This window comes from Elephas maximus, chromosome 20 (genome assembly GCF_024166365.1).
Source record: "Elephas maximus indicus isolate mEleMax1 chromosome 20, mEleMax1 primary haplotype, whole genome shotgun sequence".
Classification (NCBI taxonomy): Eukaryota; Metazoa; Chordata; class Mammalia; order Proboscidea; family Elephantidae; genus Elephas; species Elephas maximus.
Window position 1 is genome coordinate 26,500,415 of NC_064838.1, and position 21,727 is coordinate 26,522,141.

General features: G+C 39.4%; 1 protein-coding gene across 7 annotated transcripts in view; it reads left to right on the forward strand.

The window, feature by feature from the left end:
• CNTN4 (contactin 4) overlaps positions 1–21,727 on the forward strand; it is a 1,107,632-nt gene that overhangs the window by 511,448 nt on the left and 574,457 nt on the right. The window contains exon 1 of one of the 7 annotated variants that reach the window (XM_049862394.1): positions 9,126–9,149. The exons of the other annotated variants lie outside the window; for them this stretch is intronic. The gene's annotated coding sequence lies outside the window, so the exon portion shown is untranslated. Of the gene's footprint in view, positions 1–9,125; positions 9,150–21,727 lie in introns of those variants that run through there. 7 annotated transcript variants of the gene reach the window in all.

The window sequence follows — 21,727 nt, forward strand, 5'->3', positions numbered from 1 at the left end:
AAAGTGGAGAATTCTGGCTTTATGCTTTTCTTTGAGACAGACAGGATAAATATGATACTTTTGGTACCTTAATTTGGCTATTCATCAGTCTAATTAAATAGCAATGAAGTAACAACATGGACAATAATGATTGCAGCCTGGACATGTAGACATTATTTCTTCTTGTAATTTTTTTTCTGACCATCTTGTCTTCTGTGGGCGGGCTCTTGTAATTCTTGCGCTTTCTCCAGAAAATGATGCCACAAATCATATATATACCATCTATACTGGTATGGTGAATACACGCTATTTTCATGGAGAATAGCCCCATTGCTGTAAAAGGCAAAATATGTAAAAAGTCTGATTCTCAGGCTAGAAGGTGATTTGTGCAGCATTAGCTTTATTTTGAAATAGTTATAGACTTGCAGAAAAGTTGCAAAAAATGTTAGAGTTCTTGTATGTCCTTCACCCAGTTTCTTCTAATGTTAACATCTTACATAAACCTCCAGGTACCCTCAAGTTGACTCCAACTCAGGAAGACTCCGTGTGTGTCAGAGTATAACTGTGCTCCGTAGGGTTTTCAATGGCTGATTTTTTGGAAATAGATCACCAGGCCTTTCTTCCAAGGTGCCTCTGGGTACACTTGAACTGCCACCATCTTACAGAATCATAGGAAAATGATCAAAACCAGGAAATTGACATTGGTACAAATCCTGTACAGGGATCTAATCCAGAATCTCACTCTGGTTTAAATTGTCATTTCTCCTTAGTCTCCTTTAATCCATGACAGTTTCTCAGTCTTTTCTTATTTTTTTTGTCATCTTGACACTTTTGAAAATTTCTGGTCAGTTATGCTGTAGCATGTTCATCAATTGTCTGATGTTTTTGCCTGATTAGATTGAAGTTATGCATTGTTTTTCAAGAATATCACAGAAAAGTAGTGTTCTCAGTGCATCATATCAGAGGGTACACGGATTTGACATGTCTGTTGCTGGTGATGCGAGCCTTAATTCCTTGGTTAAGATGATGTCTGCTGGCTTTCTCCACTGTCAATTTACTGTTTTACACTAGCATTAGCTTTAAACAAAAACTCACCTATTTCTTCTTAATTTACTTTTTTATGCCTCAGTTTCCCTGCCTAAGAAACTATTGCACTTGTACCTAACTCTCATCTCAGTCAGTGTAGTAAGAATTACTATACTGTCCTTTGGCGAGTCTTAGATAAAAGCTACTTTATAGCTGGAAAGGATCACCATCGCATTTTAAGTAAGCACATAAATAGAGCAGTTAAAAGTAGATTGTCAGCAGGCGCTGATTTCACACCCAGGACTACAGGGACATCTGCTGTGTATGTGACATGGCAGGCCTGGAATCTGGTTCTCTCAGCACCAACCAGTGTTTGCCCAATTTGCCTCAGTCAGCCTGATTGAACAAAGAACACATTTATCACTTGCTACCTTCTCAGCTATTAAAATAACTAGATGGATAAGCACATATTGATAAGGGCAAAAAATAACTTTAAAAAAAAAAAAACTGCCACATTCACATTTTCTGCTGCTTATATAAGGGGGGAGTCCTTGGACATGCTAATGGCTCTCAATCCATATGCTGTCATTCAGTCTCATTGGTTTGTATCTGATAATGAAGAATCCCCACATATGCGGGGGAAGGCGGCCTTTGCAAAGTGCTTTACTGGCTTTCTCCTCTCTTTTTCTTTTTGGATGTCAGTGCTATCTTCCCTGACACATTAGGCTGAGAGGAAATTGGCTGCTTACGGGTTGAAAGAAAGTAGGAAAAGGCATACTGAGGGAATAACTGGTCCACATACCTCCCCAAGCCCCACTCTCCTCTTTGACTAGTAGCAGTGATTATACATCTACCTCTCCAAGTGATTCTGAGGATTAAATTAGATAATCTATTCAAAACCATAGTAAGTACTCAAGAAAAACTAGTTTGTCATTTTAATCACTTTGCCATCTTTTGTTCCTGAAAAATAGATTTTGGGATATAAAAGATAAGAAAATGGAGGTAGGGACTTGTTTATAAAGTTTTGTTTAATTTGCAGTGAGTGTCTAGAAAACAGAAACCCTGGTGGCATAGTCATTAAGAGCTACGGCTGCTAACGAAAAGGTTGGCAGTTCAAATCCCCCCAGGTGCTCCTTGGGAACTCTATGGGGGCAGTTCTACTCTGTTCTATAGGGTCGCTATGAGTCAGAATTGATTTGACAGCAAAAGGTTTGTTTTTGGGTCTTGTATACCAAATAAGAATTCAACAGAGTTTGTCAAATGATATGGAAACGTTCATCATTTGCGTGCTGTCATGGACTAAAGCACAGTGACATGTGAGATTTGTTTCTCAAGAAGTTAGCCTGTTTTTCAGTAAACTGGGTTCATGGACAAATAAGCCTAGAAATGTGCTAGAATGTAAGCCTAGAAAGTGTACTAGATGGCAGGGACTTTGTCAACTTTACTTTCAAACCCAGTGGCCAGCACAGTCCCTGACATACTGTAGTTGCTCAGTACCTACTTGTTAGTTGAATGCTCCAATATAATACGTATATCTATAAATAATAGCCCAGGGTCTGGAATGCTCAGTTAGTATACCATTGCATGAAATGGGAGGCTTTGAATAAGACCCTCACTTGGATCTTCTTCAGCTAATGAGGAGGGTGGTTTCATGTCCCCAAACTCCAATTACTGTGTGAGAGAGACTTCTAGCCTACGTCTAGATAAGACAAAACCCATATTAAGGTTGTGTTGCATTTGCTTTATGGTGCTAACAATTTTACATGTAATATCTCGTATATTTCTCTACGGACTTCTGAAGTAGGTGGCAGTGTCTCCAGTTTATAGATGGGAAGATGGAAGCTCAGAAATAACTTATCCAAAACAATACAGGTAGCAGATATCAAAACCAAGATTTAAATTTATGTTTGCCTCCAAGGGCCATACATACTCTTGACTAATACTAGTGCACTTGACCACTGTTCCAACCCTGCTGGAGTACTATCTCCCTACTCCCACAGTAGAATAAGATTTGCTCCATGAGAGCAGAATGTGTCTGTCTTATTCATTGCTATATCATAGAATATGAGTTACTACAAGTTCAGTTAATAATTTGTGAATATATTCAGTGTAGCAAAAGACTTTAGCCCCTTTATTTTTTATAGCCTGTCATAATTTGTGCTTTATATGTGTGAAATCCCTGCTTCTGATTAAGTAGATACTGACCCTGTCTTAGGCCAGCAGGTATTCAGTGAGACTGTCCAGGCAATCGTCACACTGTGCATCATGATGAATGTACTAGTAAGCTTTATTTCCCCACCAAGTGCATCCAAGGAAAAGCTCTGAAAGTCATACGGTTCTTGCCACTTTAAATCTGACACCTGATATATTAGGCATTAGAGTGTTTTGTGCTTACCTTTAGCTCTTCTTTAGTTTAGGTGATTAAAAAATGCCTGTTGCTGTCTGTATGTGCAACATGCTTCATTAACAGTGATTTATTTGGGAGTTTAGCAGAATTGGCACTCTGAAGCACACCAGTGGGCAGAAGGAAAACAAACGTGAGATGATTGCTAAGAAATCTCCTTCCTGTTCTGATGGTAGGAGCCTTGAGAGTGTTCACAAAGTTTACATCCCAATACCCAGAAAGCAAGGCTGAGAGTAGGGTCTCTGGATAGTGTCATTCCCCCCAAGTTCCCTCCATCCACTTGCTCTGATGCTCAGGAGGGAACCCAGTGGAGTCATGGGTTTTCCCCTTCTGCACAGTGTTTTTCCTGCCTCCATTGTCTCCTCAAGGCCAGATGCTTCCATCGCCTGCCCATCTTGTTTTCCCAACAAATTCACCTACTCAAAGCCGTTCTCAACTTTTCTAGCAGAATCCAATTATAAAGGTTTTTCTATCATATTCCTTTCAACATCCCGTATCACCACTGTTACTTTACCAGAGGAAAGAGGCTAACTGAGGTTAAATGACTTGCCCAAGGTCACCAGCTAAGTGGTAGAGCTGGGATTTAAACCAGACATGTGATTCTGAAGCCAAGATTCTCAGCCACCACAGGGAAGGCAAAGAAATTTTTATTTTCGTTGCAAAACTGATTGATTTTGTTGTGTCTACTTGAAATGCTGTGTTGAGAAGATCTGGGACTCCCCTTGGGCTAAGCAGGAGAGAGTGCCGTAATCAATTAACATTGCTTTCCCTAGGAGTGGGAAGGAGGAGTGTAGGTGCCATGGATTTTCCTTTCTTGAAAGTACAATGTACTTTCTTCTTGTTTTTATTGTAGTGAGAGTATAGTGTTACAAAAGTGGCATTGTAAAGGAAGGATGAAGTATCAGAGATGCAGCCTAAATATAAGAGCAGCCACAATATATTTTGTACATACTTCAGTTGCCTATTTTTCTAACTATACTATATATAGCTCTTTGAGAGGATTTCAACAAGAATGGTTTAAGTATCCATACTCTGGAGTCAGACTTTCAGGGCTTATTCTTGGGGTGATGGAAATAATGTGTATCTTGCTCATGGTGGTGGTTACATAAATGTATAAATTTTTCAAATCACTTCAGGCAATACACATTAAAAAGGTGAATGTTAGTGTACTTAAAATAAACCTCAATAAACTTAGGGGGAAAAAAAAAAAGACTTCCAGAGTTCATTTATTAGCTCTAAGGGCAACTTAACCCATAAAATAAGAATAATATTAATGTCTACCTTAACAAGTTACTTTAACAATTATGTGTGTTAATACTTAGTATTACTCCATAATAATAAAAAAAAAACTACTCAGTAAATTCTATTATTTATTATCTACCTACTTATTTTTCATTATATGCTACCATTACATTGTTTCTGATATTGTTTAATAGTTTAACTACACATATATATTTTTTTATTTATTGTGCTTTAAGTGAAAGTTTACAAATCAAGTCAGTCTCTCGTACAAAAACTTATGCGCACCTTGCTATGTTCTCCTAGCTGCTTTTCCTCTAATAGGACAGCACACTCCTCCTCTCCACGCTGTATTCCCCGTATCCATTCGGCTAGCTCCTGTCCCCCTTTAGCTTCTCATCTTTTCTCCAGACAGGAGCAGCCCACATAGTCTCATGTGTCTACTTGAGCCAAGAATCTCACTCCTCACCACTGTCATTTTCTGTCCCATAGTCCAGTCCAATCCCTGTCTGAAGAGTTGGCTTTGGGAATGGTTCCAGTCTTGAGCTAACAGAAGGTCTGGGAACCATGACCTTTGGTGTTCCTTCAGTCTCATTCAGACCATCAAGTCTGGTCTTTTTAAGAGAATTTGAGATATGCATCCCACTGTTCTCCTGCTCCATCAAGGATTTTCTGTTGTGTTCCCTTTTGGGGCAGTCATTGGTGGTAGCCGGGCACCATCTGGTTCTTCCAGTCTCACTCTGATGTAGTCTCTGGTTTATGTGGCCCTTTCTGTCTCTTGGAGTCATCTTTACTGTATGTCTTTGGTGTTCTTCATTCTCCTTTGCTCCAGATGAGTTGAGATCTTAGATGGCTGTTTGCTAGAGTTGAAGACCCCAGATGCCACTCAGCAAAGTGGGATGCAGAACGTTTTCTTAATAAGCTTTGTTATGCCATTTGACCTAGATGTCCCCTGAAATCATGGTCCCCACACCCCCGCCCCTGCTACTCTGGCCTTTGAAGTGTTCAGTTATATTCAGGAAACTTCACTGCATTTGATTTAGTCCAGTTGTGCTGACCTCTCCTATATTGTGTTAACTGCATATATTTTTATGTAGTTTATTAATTTCCTGTGTTGTACTCAACACTCATAGACTATAAGCTTCAGATTTATGGATAATTATGAGGAAAATTATAGCTTTGAGTATATGGATTTTCTTTTTCAACTAAACAATTCCAGAGGACTTGGAAGATGCTTATTTGTTTTTCAACTAAATTATTAAAATGCCTAGTATCCATATAAGTCCTAAATGAATAATATTTTTTTTTAATTAATGGACTATATGGTATGTTTGAATATATTGAAAGGACTAGATACTGTGGAGTGTTTAGGGTGAATTGGTGATATATACATAGAAAGCTGGAGTCCCTGGGTGATGCAAATGGTTAACAAGCTCCACTGCTAACTGAAAGGTTGGAAATTCGATTCCACTCGAGGACACCGTGGAAGAAAGTCCTGGTGATCTGGCTCTGAAAGATCACAGCCGTTGAAATTCCCATGGAGCAGAGTTCTACCCTGACACACATGGGGTTGCCATGAGTGGAAGTCAAATCAGTGGAAACTGATTTAGAAAACTAAACAATTAAAGAGAAAATTATTAGAACTGAGAAAAACAAAGTACTACAAGAAAGGAAGTATTCTGTATAAACTATGGAATTCAACTTAAAAATAACTAACCAAATTAGGTGATATAACTAAATGTGGACAACAGTGGAATACGGTATGTATGTATGCATTTGTGTTTGTCTATCTGTCATTGGAGGTGGTTATGTAAAAAAAAAAAAAACTGAATTATCACCATCCATAGATTAATAATACATAAGACCCAAAAGTAAAGAAACAGTAGAATAAGGATGCTTTTATCAGTATTAAGACACATATCAGAAAAACAGCTTGTTTCCCCTGGGAAGCAGTTCCCTCAGGACAGCAGGAATGAGCATTTAAATTAAATTTATATATTACTTTATAAAAGTAAATATTAAATAAAATTTTTAATTTTAAAAGTTGCATAATACATCGTTACTTAGTGCAGGTAGAGGATAGCAAATGCATATTTGGGGCTTGGAATTAAACTTCCAGTAACAGAATCATACTTAGAGTTTAAACGTAATGGATCTCGCTTAACTTTGATGGATGGGAAGATGATGTAATCTGAGAAACTGTTAGATTACTTAGATGGCTCTGGTGATGACAAACACATGGTGATGACCATTCATTTAATTAATTGAATGTCTTCCAAATATACAATGATTCTTTTGATAGAATGATGGAATTCAGAGTTTCAAGGATCCTTCAAAACAGTCTGGTCAAACCCCGTCTTTTATGGGTGAGGTAACTTGCTCAGCAAATAACAACACTTAGCCAGGAACCCAGGTGTTCTGAATCTCCAGTGACATTTTGAAATGCCACGCTATGCTTATTGGGATTACTTCAATATTTTGAAGATGACCTCCTCAATAGCAAAGTGTAAAGGTCCAACATCAAAGTAAAATAAAGATTTTATAAGAAGAAAGTAGCAGTGAATGTGTACTCTAAAAAACTTTTATAAAAGATTTTTTTTTTAATTGACTGTAGAACTCTAGTGGCTCTCAGGCTGCATAAATGATATCCTTCAGCAACTAAAACGATGAGACCTTGGCTAGCTGGCTTTTATTCTGAAGAATTTCTGCCTAATATATTTATTATATTTCCGGCTAGGATTACAAGTGACCAATTTTAGCTAAAAAGCGTTTAAAAATGGGGGGAAACTGTCCACCTAGGCCTACCCTCCATCATTCGCCAAGGTCCTCTCTAATGTGGTCTGATAATGGAAAATCCACATCAGCCATTGTGTAGGTGAGTAGATCTGAATACGGGATTCCGTCTTATATGTATCTACCTCTTGTTTAATAGACATAGGTTCTCAAATGTATTATGCAATCCCTTGATAGTTCATCTTCTTTTGTAATGTTCTTTTAGCACTTTTAGATGCTTGGGACAAGCCAATGAGAAAAAACAAGCTATACACATTTTCTTACCATTCCCTGTTGCTTTCTGCAGTGAAGTAGGGAAGACAATAGGGATAGGAATGGAAACTTGTCTCTTGTAGTTGATAAAGAAAAGGCCAGTACAAGGAGAAAACCTAGTAAGCTAATTTGTTTGGCTGATGTGATATGAATTTTCATTATCCAAGAAGAACCTGCTGTTCAGCTACCATAACCACAGGAAGTATAGATTATCTGCAGTGCTTATTTGACATATAAACTAACATGTGTAGTCAATAATCTTTTCTACCCAGCTGAATCATTGTGTCTTTGTGGGCAAAGACCTTGACCCAAAATTCTTTGTATTCTGCACGTTACCATTTGAATAATGGCCACTCAATAAATATCCGTTAACTGATTGAGCATCAAGACTTGACTGTATGCCATTTTCCATTGAAACGATTGGCACGTCGCTTTCTGAGGAAGCTGATTTTCTCTTACTTCAGTCCTGTTCACTGCTTTCTTGCCATCATGATTGACTACACCCCTCATTAGCTAATTATAGAGGTAGAAAATGCTCAACTACACAAATGGGAAACTGTGGAGGATACTTTTTAAAATTCCTGCTGTAAGAATGGCAGTGCTCTAAGTAATAAACAGCAAGAAAATAAATGTGCATGTTGTTCTTATACTTAGGGGGTCGTGCTGTCACGAGAAGACTTCTGAATTAACACTCGTGAATTGCAGGCTTCTGACAAGGCCTCAGCTCTGAAACCTGTGCTGTCTTCTGCTATGTCTATTATTAAATTCTGCACTTTTGCCTACTGGCATCTGGCTTTGCTTCTGCGGTAGCACAACATGAAAAGCAGAATTAGAGAGAGGGGAGTCATCATCAGAATTTTATGTCACACTTTAAAAGATGCATTGCTGTCAAAAAGTTTTACAACTGTGAAAATTTGAATTGGCAAAAGTTGTGTGATAGATATATTTACATCAAAGACCAAAAAAAAAAGTAGCAGCTAAGACTGCTGACATACAGCCAAACACCTCATGGAATTTGGTTCTTTGGTTTGGAGGTTTACGGTCACAGTTTCATGGGACATCCCAGTTAATTGATCTAATAGCTTGTTTAGTGCTCAGGTTCTACTTCCTAGTTTAATGGGTTGTGCCTGGGGGTCTTAAAAGCTTGCAAGCAGCCATCCAAGGCACAAAAATTGGTTTTTATTCACCTAGAACAACAGAGGAAGAAGGAAAATCAGGACTAGGAGGAGGATATGGAATGTGTGGCTAATTGCCACCATGATCAGCTGCCATCTTTGCTGTGAAACCAGAAGAACTGGCTGGTGCCCGGCTACCATTACTGAACATTTGAATCAAAGATTCCATGGAAGAATCCTGATCAAAAGGGGAAATTGCAGAACCAAATTTCAAATTCTCATGGACTCCAGACTTCCTGGAGCCATGAAGGTTGGATGAACCCCTGAAACTATTGCCCAAGGTAATCTTTAAACCTTATACCAAAAATATCCCCTGAAGTCTTCTGAAAACCAAACAATAGTTTAACTGGACAAAAATATCTGCCTTGAACATTATGCTATTTTAAGAACTATATGGGATCAAACTGATAACAGCAACTCCAAAAATTAGGTAGGAACCTTAGGAAATAGTACATTTATGTTATGGGGGAGGAACAACTCAGAAAAGGTGAGTGAGAATGACAGCACAACTCAAAGAATGTAATCAGTGTCACTAAATGGCACATGTAGAACCTGTTGAATTGGTATATGTTTTGCTGTGTATATTTTCAACAACAACAAAATAAAATTATATATAACAAAGATGTATTGATTTATTTACATTTCTGTTGCTGTGGTAGAGAGTTTGATACTTGAAGTATGAAGACATAGTTTTGAATACTAACTCTACTGACATCTACATGTTTGACCTTGGACAAGTTCTGGATCTTCTCATCTTCTAATTTCCAAGGTGACAGTTTTTTTTTTTTTTTTTTTTATAATAACTTTTATTAAGCTTCAAGTGAACGTTTACAAATCCAATCAGTCTGTCACATATAAGTTTACATACATCTCACTCCCTACTCCCACTTACTCTCCCCGTCTTGAGTCAGCCCTTTCAGTCTCTCCTTTCTTGACAATTTTGCCGGCTTCCCTCTCTCTCTATCCTCCCATCCCCCCTCCAGACAAGAGTTGCCAACACAATCTCAAGTGTACACCTGATATAATTAGCTCACTCTTCATCAGCTTCTCTCTCCCACCCGCTGACCAGTCCCTTTCATGTCTGATGAGTTGTCTTCAGGGATGGTTCCTGTCCTGTGTCAACAGAAGGTCTGGAGAGCATGACCGCCGGGATTCCTCCAGTCTCAGTCAGACCATTAAGTTTGGTCTTCTTATGAGAATTTGGGGTCTGCATCCCACTGCTCTCCTGCTCCCTCAGGGGTCCTCTGCTGAGCTCCCTGTCAGGGCAGTCATCGATTGTGGCCGGGCACCAACTAGTTCTTCTGGTCTCAGGATGATGTAGGTCTCTGGTTCATGTGGCCCTTTCTGTCTCTTGGGCTCTTAGTTGTCATGTGGGCTTGGTGTTCTTCATTTTCCTTTGCTCCAGGTGGGTTGAGACCAATTGCTGCATCTTAGATGGCTGCTTGTTAGCATTTAAGACCCCAGACGCCACATTTCAAAGTGGGATGCAGAATGATTTCATAATAGAATTATTTTGCCAATTGACTTAGAAGTCCCCGCAAACCATGTTCCCCAGACCCCCGCGCTTGCTCCGCTGAGCTTTGAAGCATTCATTTTATCCCGGAAACTTCTTTGCTTTTGGTCCAGTCCAATTGAGCTGACCTTCCATGTATTGAGTGTTGTCTTTCCCTTCACCTAAAGCAGTTCTTATCTACTGATTAATCAATAAAAAAACCCTCTCCCACCCTCCCTCCCTCCCCCCCTCGTAACCACAAAAGTATGTGTTCTTCTCAGGTTTACTATTTCTCAAGATCTTATAATAGTGGTCTTATACAGTATTTGTCCTTTTGCCTCTGACTCATTTCGCTCAGCATAATGCCTTCCAGGTTCCTCCATGTTATGAAATGTTTCAGAGATTCGTCACTGTTCTTTATCGATGCGTAGTATTCCATTGTGTGAATATACCACAATTTATTTACCCATTCATCCGTTGATGGACACCTTGGTTGCTTCCAACTTTTTGCTATTGTAAACAGAGCTGCAATAAACATGGGTGTGCATATATCTGTTTGTATGAAGGCTCTTGTATCTCTAGGGTATATTCCGAGGAGTGGGATTTCTGGGTTGTATGGTAGTTCTATTTCTAACTGTTTAAGATAACGCCAGATAGATTTCCAAAGTGGTTGTACCATTTTACATTCCCACCAGCAGTGTATGAGAGTTCCAATCTCTCCGCAGCCTCTCCAACATTTATTATTTTGTGTTTTTTGGATTAATGCCAGCCTTGCTGGTGTGAGATGGAATCTCATCGTAGTTTTAATTTGCATTTCTCTAATGGCTAATGATCGAGAGCATTTTCTCATGTATCTGTTGGCTGCCTGAATATCTTCTTTAGAGAAATGTGTGTTCATATCCTTTGCCCACTTCTTGATTGGGTTGTTTGTCTTTTTGTGGTTGAGTTTTGACAGAATCATGTAGATTTTAGAGATCAGGTGCTGGTCGGAGATGTCATAGCTGAAAATTCTTTCCCAATCTGTAGGTGGTCTTTTTACTCTTTTGGTGAAGTCTTTAGATGAGCATAGGTGTTTGATTTTTAGGAGCTCCCAGTTATCGGGTTTCTCTTCATCATTTTTGGTAATGTTTTGTATTCTGTTTATATCTTGTATTAGGGCTCCTAGGGTTGTCCCAATTTTTTCTTCCATGATCTTTATCGTTTTAGTCTTTATGTTTAGGTCTTTGATCCACTTGGAGTTAGTTTTTGTGCATGGTGTGAGGTATGGGTCCTGTTTCATTTTTTTGCAAATGGATATCCAGTTATGCCAGCACCATTTGTTAAAAAGGCTGTCTTTTCCCCAGTTAATTGACACTGGTCCTTTGTCAAATATCAGCTGCTCATACGTGGATGGATCTATGTCTGGGTTCTCAATTCTGTTCCATTGGTCTATGTGTCTGTTGTTGTACCAATACCAGGCTGTTTTGACTACTGTGGCTGTATAATAGGTTCTGAAGTCAGGTAAGGTGAGGCCTCCCACTTTCTTCTTCTTTTTCAGTAGTGCTTTGCTTATCCGGGGCTTTTTTCCCTTCCATATGAAATTGGTGATTTGTTTCTCTATCCCCTTAAAATATGACATTGGAATTTGGATCGGAAGTGCGTTAAATGTATAGATGGCTTTTGGTAGAATAGACATTTTTACTATGTTAAGTCTTCCTATCCATGAGCAAGGTATGTTTTTCCACTTAAGTATGTCCTTTTGAATTTCTTGTAGTAGAGCTTTGTAGTTTTCTTTGTATAGGTCTTTTACATCCTTGGTAAGATTTATTCCTAAGTATCTTATCTTCTTGGGGGCTACCGTGAATGGTATTGATTTGGTTATTTCCTCTTCGGTGTTCTTTTTGTTGATGTAGAGGAATCCAAGTGATTTTTGTATGTTTATTTTATAACCTGAGACTCTGCCAAACTCTTCTATTAGTTTCAGTAGTTTTCTGGAGGATTCCTTAGGGTTTTCTGTGTATATAATCATGTCACCTGCAAATAGTGATAACTTTACTTCTTCCTTGCCAATCCGGATACCTTTTATTTCTTTGTCTAGCCTGATTGCCCTGGCTAAGACTTCCAACACGATGTTGAATAAGAGCGGTGATAAAGGGCATCCTTGTCTGGTTCCCGTTCTCAAGGGAAATGCTTTCAGGTTCTCTCCATTTAGAGTGATATTGGCTGTTGGCTTTGCATAGATGCCCTTTATTATGTTGAGGAATTTTCCTTCAATTCCTATTTTGGTAAGAGTTTTTATCATAAATGGGTGTTGGACTTTGTCAAATGCCTTTTCTGCATCAATTGATAAGATCATGTGGTTTTTGTCTTTTGTTTTATTTATGTGATGGATTACATTAATGGTTTTTCTGATATTAAACCAGCCTTGCATACCTGGTATAAATCCCACTTGATCAGGGTGAATTATTTTTTTGATGTGTTGTTGGATTCTATTGGCTAGAATTTTGTTGAGGATTTTTGCATCAATGTTCATGAGGGATATAGGTCTATAATTTTCTTTTTTTGTAATGTCTTTACCTGGTTTTGGTATCAGGGAGATGGTGGCTTCATAGAATGAGTTGGGTAGTATTCCGTCATTTTCTATGCTTTGGAATACCTTTAGTAGTAGTGGTGTTAACTCTTCTCTGAAAATTTGGTAGAACTCTGCAGTGAAGCCGTCCGGGCCAGGACTTTTTTTTGTTGGGAGTTTTTTGATTACCGTTTCAATCTCTTTTTTTGTTATGGGTCTATTTAGTTGTTCTGCTTCTGAATGTGTTAGTTTAGGTAGGTAGTGTTTTTCAAGGAATTCATCCATTTCTTCTAGGTTTTCAAATTTGTTAGAGTACAATTTTTCATAATAATCTGAAATGATTCTCTTAATTTCATTTGGTTCTGTTGTGATGTGGTCCTTCTCATTTCTTATTCGGGTTATTTGTTTCCTTTCCTGTATTTCTTTAGTCAGTCTAGCCAATGGTTTATCAATTTTGTTAATTTTTTCAAAGAACCAGCTTTTGGCTTTGTTAATTCTTTCAATTGTTTTTCTGTTCTCTAATTCATTTAGTTCAGCTCTAATTTTTATTATTTGTTTTCTTCTGGTGCCTGATGGATTCTTTTGTTGCTCACTTTCTATTTGTTCAAGTTGTAGGGACAGTTCTCTGATTTTGGCTCTTTCTTCTTTTTGTATGTGTGCATTTATTGATATAAATTGACCTCTGAGCACTGCTTTTGCTGTGTCCCAGAGGTTTTGATAGGAAGTATTTTCATTCTCGTTGCTGTCTATGAATTTCCTTATTCCCTCCTTGATGTCTTCTATAACCCAGTCTTTTTTCAGGAGGGTATTGTTCATTTTCCAAGTATTTGATTTCTTTTCCCTCGTTCTTCTGTTATTGATCTCTAGTTTTATTGCCTTGTGGTCTGAGAAGATGCTTTGTAATATTTCGATGTTTTGGACTCTGCAAAGGTTTGTTTTATGACCTAATATGTGGTCTATTCTAGAGAATGTTCCATGTGCGCTAGAAAAAAAAGTATATTTTGCAGCAGTTGGGTGGAGAGTTCTGTATAAGTCAATGAGGTCAAGTTGGTTGATTGTTGTAATTAGATCTTCCGTGTCTCTGTTGAGCTTCTTACTGGATGTCCTGTCCTTCTCCGAAAGGGGTGTGTTGAAGTCTCCTACTATAATTGTGGAGGTATCTATTTCGCTTTTCAGTTCTGTTAAAATTTGATTTATATATCTTGCAGCCCTGTCATTGGGTGCGTAAATATTTAATATGGTTATGTCTTCCTGATCAATTGTCCCTTTTATCATTATATAGTGTCCTTCTTTATCCTTTGTGGTGGATTTAAGTCTAAAGTCTATTTTGTCAGAAATTAATATGGCTACTCCTCTTCTTTTTTGCTTATTGTTTGCTTGATATACTTTTTTCCATCCTTTGAGTTTTAGTTTGTTTGTGTCTCTAAGTCTAAGGTGTGTCTCTTGTAGGCAGCATATAGATGGATCGTGTTTCTTTATCCAGTCTGTGACTCTCTGTCTCTTTATTGGTGCATTTAGTCCATTTACATTCAGGGTAATTATAGATAAATAAGTTTTTAGTGCTGTCATTTTGATGCCTTTTTATGTGTGTTGTTGACAATTTCATTTTTCCACATACTTTTTTGTGCTGAGGCGTTTTTCTTAGTAAATTGTGAGATCCTCACTTTCATAGTGTTTGACTTTATGTTAGTTGAGTCGTTACGTTTTTCTTGGTTTTTGTCTTGAGTTATAGAGTTGTTATACCTTTTTGTGGTTACCTCATTATATACCCCTATTTTTCTAAGTAAAAACCTAACTTGTATTGTTCTATATCGCCTTGTATCACTCTCCATATGGCAGTTCAATGCCTCCTGTATTTAGTCCCTCTTTTTGATTATTGTGATCTTTTACCTATTGACTTCCATGATTCCCTGTTATGTGTATTTTTTTTTAATTAATCTTAATTTGTTTGTTTTTGTGATTTCCCTATTTGAGTTGATATCAGGACGTTCTGTTTTGTGACCTTGTGTTGTGCTGATATCTGATATTATTGGTTCTCTGACCAAACAATATCCTTCAGTATTTCTTGTAGCTTTGGTTTGGTTTTTGCAAATTCTCTAAACTTGTGTTTGTCTGTAAATATCTTAATTTCGCCTTCATATTTCAGAGAGAGTTTTGCTGGATATATGATCCTTGGTTGGCAGTTCTTCTCCTTCAGTGTTCTGTATATGTCGTCCCATTCCCTTCTTGCCTGCATGGTTTCTGCTGAGTAGTCAGAACATATTCTTATTGATTCTCCCTTGAAGGAAACCTTTCTTTTCTCCCTGGCTGCTTTTAAAATTTTCTGTTTATCTTTGGTTTTGGTGAGTTTGATGATAATATGTCTTGGTGTTTTTCTTTTTGGATCAATCTTAAATGGGGTTCGATGAGCATCTTGGATAGATATCCTTTCGTTTTTCATGATGTCAGGGAAGTTTTCTGTCAGAAGTTCTTCAACTATTTTCTCTGTGTTTTCTGTCCCCCCTCCCTGTTCTGGGACTCCAATCACCCGCAGGTTATCCTTCTTGATAGAGTCCCACATAATTCTTAGGGTTTCTTCATTTTTTTTAATTCTTTTATCTGATTTTTTTTCAGCTATGTTGGTGTTGATTCCCTGGTCCTCCAGATGTCCCAGTCTGCATTCTAATTGCTCGAGTCTGCTCCTCTGACTTCCTAGTGTGTTGTCTAATTCTGTTATTTTATTGTTAATCTTTTGGATTTCTACATGTTGTCTCTCTATGGATTCTTGCAACTTATTAATTTTTCCAGTATGTTCTTGAATAATCTTTTTGAGTTCTTCAACAGTTTTATCAGTGTGTTCCTTGGCTTTTTCTGCAGATATCCTAATTTCATTTGTGATATCATTAAGCATTCTGTAAATTAGTTTTTTATATTCTGTATCTGATAATTCCAAAATTGTATCTTCATTTGGGAAAGATTTTGATTCTTTTGTTTGGGGAGTTGGAGAAGCTGTCACGGTCTGCTTCTTTAAGTGGTTTGATATGGATTGTTGTCTCCGAGCCATCACTGGGAAACTAGTTTTTCCAGAAAATCCGCTAAAAAAAAACTGCAGTCAGATCCCTATCAGAGTTCTCCCTTTGGCTCAGGCTATTCAGATGTTAATGAAGCCGCCTGGGGAGGGTGGGGGAGGGAACAGAGAGATAGGAGAGTAGCACCTCAGAATATAGCCAGAGTTGCTTGTCTTGCTTGGAAAGACTATTATATCTGAGATTCCCGCGGGCGCGTCGCCTATGTGTGCTGGCTGTGTGGAGATTGCCCCCGGGGGGTCTGGCCCGCTGGAGTCACGGTCAGATCCTCCGCTTCCAGCCCCACGCCCAGCGTCAAGGCTCCCCTACTGGGACGGTGCACTCTCGACTCCAAAATCAGTCGCTGCCTCCCGGGGACTTCTCGTCCCTCCAGCCGCGTGGCCGTGCCGCCCCCGTGAACCAGGTGGGCCCCCTCCCGGGGTTAGTTCAGATGGGTGGAGTAGCTCCCCGTGCTTGTGCCGCGACCGAGTGTCCCGGCTGGAACGCTGTTCTCCCCGCTCCAATACCAGTCGCTGCCTCCCGGGGACTTCTCCTACCGGCTGCGTCCCACGCCGCCCGCGCGACCCGGATGGTCACCTTCCCGGGGTTAGTTCAGGGGGTGGAGCAACTCTCCGTGTTTATGGCGTACCTGCGTGCAGTCCAAATCCCTGTGGGACGGTTCCCCGGCTCGGGTGCTGCTCTTTCTGCTCCAAGATCAGTCACTGCCTCCCGGGGACTTCTCCTAACGGCTGCGTCCCACGCCGCCCGTGGAACCGGCTAGTCCCCCTCCCGGGGTTAGTTCAGGGGGGTGGAGCAGGTCTCTGTGCTTGTGCCGTACCTGACTGGTATGCTGGCTCCAGGCTCTGGAAACAATCGCTGCTTCCCCGTATTAGTTCGTTCTCCGTCTCTAAATCTGTGTTTGTTGTTCAGGGTTCGTAGATTGTTATGTATGTGATCGATTCACTTGTTTTTCCGTGTCTTTGTTGTAAGAGGGATCCGAGGTAGCGTCTGCCTAGTCCGCCATCTTGGCTCCGCCTCAAGGTGACAGTTTTATAGAGGATGGTGATGCCTGGTTCCCAGGGTTGTTATGAAAGTTAAATGTGCAGTGAATATAAGAGCACATAGTAGGTCCACAAAAAAAAAAGTTAGTTACATTTGTTCTTTTATGTACCAGTTATTTATTAACTGCTTACTCTGTGCCACTCACTGTTTTACATGCTTGGTATATACAGAGACTAAATAAAGTCCTGAAGTTTAAATTCTATTTGTGAGAGAGAGGATTGGAATCTGAGCCTAAATAATAATAATAAATAATACTCACTTTGAATCCATACATCATTTGACCTGTATTGCCTGCTTGTAAGAATGACAGGGCTCATGGCATAATCCCCAGCCTTTAGAAAAGGAAATATGTTTACAGAGACTCTTTCGTAAAGTCAGATAACTTGTGGCAAACCCAGAAGAAAAACTCACTGTGCTTTATTCTAAATCCAGTATTTTTCCACTCTGCCTTGCTGCCATAAGGCTATGAGAATGTGTTGTATGTTGGAAGTGTACTTGGCCATTAGAGATATAGTTAACTTGTTGCTGACCAGAAGAGAAAAGCACAGGGGGGAAATAGATAGTCCGGGTTTCTGGGGGATTGCATAATTGCATTTAAAGTAGATCCCCATGAAAAGAAATGAAATTTATTTAGCTTTCCCTGTTTAAAGTGATTCTCACCTCTTCCTCCCTTTCTGAATCCAGTCCAAACTCTTTAACACACATTCAAGTCTGTTGGAGGATTCAGCTCCTGATTCACCTCTCCAGCCTTTTTTTTTCTCTCATTGCCTAACTCCCAATGGCAGACTGTTGTGCTGTCTTTGATAATGATGGCTAAGAAGTGCCAGCTTTGTGCCAGGACCTGTGCTCAGTGCCTTCCATACAGTCTCATTAATCCTTACAATAACCCTGAAGAGTAGATATTCAATGGGGTATAATTTAATAATAATAATAATAATAAAGCTATCAAGCTACGAGAAGTTGTGGGGGAACAGTAAATGCATATGGCGAAGTGAAAGAAGCCAATCTGAAAAACTACATACTCTGTGACTCCAACTGTGTGACATTCTGGAAAAGGCAAAGCTAAAGATACTATAAAAAGATCAGTGGTTTCCAGAGGTTCAAGAAGTGGGAAGGATGAATAGGTGGAGCACTGGGCATTTTTAGGGCAGGAAAACTGTTCTGTGTGATACTGTGATGGTAGACACATAATATTATGCATCTGTCAAAACCCATAGGACTTAAAACACAAAAAGTGAACTATAATATAAACTATGGGCTTTTAGTTCATAACAGTGTCTCAATTTTGGTTCGCCTGTCAAAAATATACCACAGCAATGCAGGATGTTAATCATAGGAGAACCTGTGTGCAGGCAACAGAGTGAGTGTATGAGAACTCTCTGTACTTTCTACAGAATTTTTCTTTAACCTTAAAAACTGCTCTAAAACATAAAGCCTATTAAAAAAAAAAGTAGATATTAAAGTCCTCCAGTTAGGAAGGAGATCCATTCCTAAGTCTGTCTTTAAATTTGTAGGTACATCGTAACAGGTACGTAAGGTTCTTATTTAGGGTCTGCTTTTAAATCTTTGAAGCCTTCGAGCCTTTTCTTGCACTAAAGTAAGGCTGGTAAGCATATTACAGTGATTTGGGTCATCTAAACGAATTATCGATAGCCTTTCCATTTCAATAATTATATCACTGTGTTGCTTAGTATAATTGCAGCTTTCATGGGGCAGAGCCTTCACATGCTGCATTATTTTTACTTTATCCTTTAAAATTATTCTGATCGTTGACCGGCTGTAGGCTAAAGCTTTTCCAGTGACCGATGGTGTTTCACTTTTTCCCAGTCGCTTTATTATTTCCACTTTATTTTCAGTCATGATCGTTTTCCTTTTCTTTAATGTATCACCAGCGGTTGCATTGCACTTACACTTTGGAGGCATGGGTACAAGGGTAAATGAGAGGAAAATTTAAGCCAAATACAAAGTTGTGCACTCAACACAGTGTTAACAGCAATGTCATCTGTCTTGAAAAGATGGAAGGTGTTCTTTCCTCGAGCCTTTGAAGAGCTGAACCCACGCAATGTCTTTATGAGCGCCACAAAGTGGTGCGGTGTGTTCGTTGTTATGAACCATTGTATTTAACTCAGATTTTTAATACAATAGGCTTTATGGCAGTCCATTCTTAAGTACGAGTTGTCCAAAATTTGGACTTTCTTAACTCGGGGATTTATTATCATTATTTTTCAGATGAGCTACACAGATGGAGAATGGTAGGCCTAGAATGAGAGCACAGGTCTGATCTGGCAGCCTTTGCTTTTTTGTTATTTTGTATTGTTGTAACTTGAACACTGTCTAAGTTCTCACACCTTCATGTCTGTTTGTTTTCTTGCCATTGGGCTTAGAATGCCCTTACTCCCTGGTATTTATCCTTTAACATTCAGTTAAAACTCTTAGCCCCTTTGGAAAGCTTTCTTGAAGCCCCTGCCTTCTCCCACACCCACCTGCCCCAGGTTCAGTTAGTTGATGCTCTTTTACTTCTTTAGCACCTTGTACTTCATAGACTTATCACACGAATTGCAATAAAGTGTAATTACTGGTTTATTTGTCTCTCCTGCCAAGTAAACTACAAGTTCCTTGAGGACAAGCCCAAGTCTCTGTCACCTCTGTACACCCAGCACCTAGCATTGCCCTAACTTCGTAATAAGCAAGCTTATTTGTTTGTTGAACTGAGTAGGACTGTTTTGGATGCCAACAGAAAATGCCAAATAGGTAGATAGCTCTGAAAGATGGTAGCAGAAATCTTATTACCACATTTTTACACAAATAACATGCATTTTCTACATTTGTTTGCCAACTGCGTCCTCCCCCTGTGAGGTGTTTTCGTAAGCATATGGATGGGGGGGTGCAGTTGACAAACGTAGAAGCTGTGTACTTTTTGTGTAAAAATACGGAAATTCTGCGTTCATTTAGCAGACTGCCAGAATAAAGAATATAGAATCAGGCACTACTTGTAGATTCTCTAAAACCAGTACTCTTAAAGGAGAGCTGGATCATGCTTTTCTCTTGTTACTAGTTGCCCTTTATGCTCTGACTCACGATGACCCCATGTACAAGAGAATAAACACTGCCCGGTCCTGTACCGGCTTCACGGTTGCTGGTATGGTATACGTAAGTCCATTATTGTGGCCACTGTGTATTTTGAGCACCTTCCAACCTAGGGGGCTCATCTTTCAGCACTATATAGAACAGTGTTCTGTTGTGATTTGTCGGGTTTTCATTGGCTAATTTTTAGAAGTAGATCACCAGGTTTTAATTCCTAGTCTGTCCTTAGTCTAGAAGCACCACTGACACCTCTCCACCATGGGGAACCCTACTAGTGTTTGAAATACCAGTGGCACAGCTTCCAGCATCATAGCAACATGCAAGCCAGCGCAATGTGACAAACAGACAGCAGTGGGCTTTTTGCCTTAGGTACTTTATACTGAGGTCTTCAGTATGACTTTTAGTATCAGAATTGAAAACTTGGGGGTGGTCTGCTCTGTAGAGGGGGGGCGGAATGTGTCAAAATAGCCTATAGAATTCTCAGTTATTCATCTCCCTCTGGCTTAGCCAGAGAAAACAACCAAGTCCTGAGTCTTTGTGTGGCCTCCTTCACAGGATTTACCAGTCTAATTCTTGGGAAAGGTCACAAAGTTAGCGCTGATTACACACCCTTTGCTACAGCTACCTTAGGACAAGCCAGAGAGAGCTGTACACTGCAGGGAGATCTGTTACCACCACAACTCTCTCAGCTCATCTGCCCCTCCCTTTCTTACTCTGGCATAAAAATCCAAATTATGAAACTTTGTGTCCTGCACCACAGCCCTACAGGAGAATCACATATCTTCAGCTCCCTTCAGAAACCCGGTATATTGGTTGCTACTACTCACTCTGTCAGTGCCCCCATTATTTCTGATTAGTGAGGGTGAACCCTACCTACTTGAATGTAGATAAACACTGATAGGGTTCTTCACTTCCTTCATCCTTAAAAACCCACAGCTCTTAACAGGACGTGCATTGTAAATAGCATCATATCTCCAGTTAAATCTTTATCATCTAATTGGGTTCATTTCCTAAGCTAATTTTAATTGCTTCAAGAAACTGCTTAACATTGTAGATCAATCCCAAGGTCCATGATGACATTTCCCTTGCAAAATTAATTATTAATGTCCTGATCATTTGCTTAAGACATTAATAGTTCTCATTGATCAGCACATTCTGTTTATCTAAAACGGCCTCATCACCATGCATGTCACAGGAGTATCTGAACACATCCAATTAGAGGCATTGCCCAGGTTCAGCCACATCAGCAGATCGGAACTTAAGGGTCTCTTTTGTCTTCACAACATATTAAGTCTAGCTTTATCAGAAACTGAGCTGTTTAAGGGCACAAAAGAAAGACGACTCTCTAATGATGGTTCTTCACTTTCTATTAGCTTCCTGGTAAAACATAAAGCCTTCTCAATTACCACATGCTGGAAATTAACACGAAGAGCCCTTGATGAACTAGATTGTGTTGTTGCGTGTTTTCATGTCAGCCTACGTTTACTCTCGGTGATTTTCTTATGAACGGGAGTGAGAAGAGAGGCACTAGGTATTTACTGGCTTAAAAATATCGGGGTACATAATACCACCTGGCATTTGTATGGTGCTTTGTAGATTTCTGAGAGGTTCCATTTATTTAATCAGGAG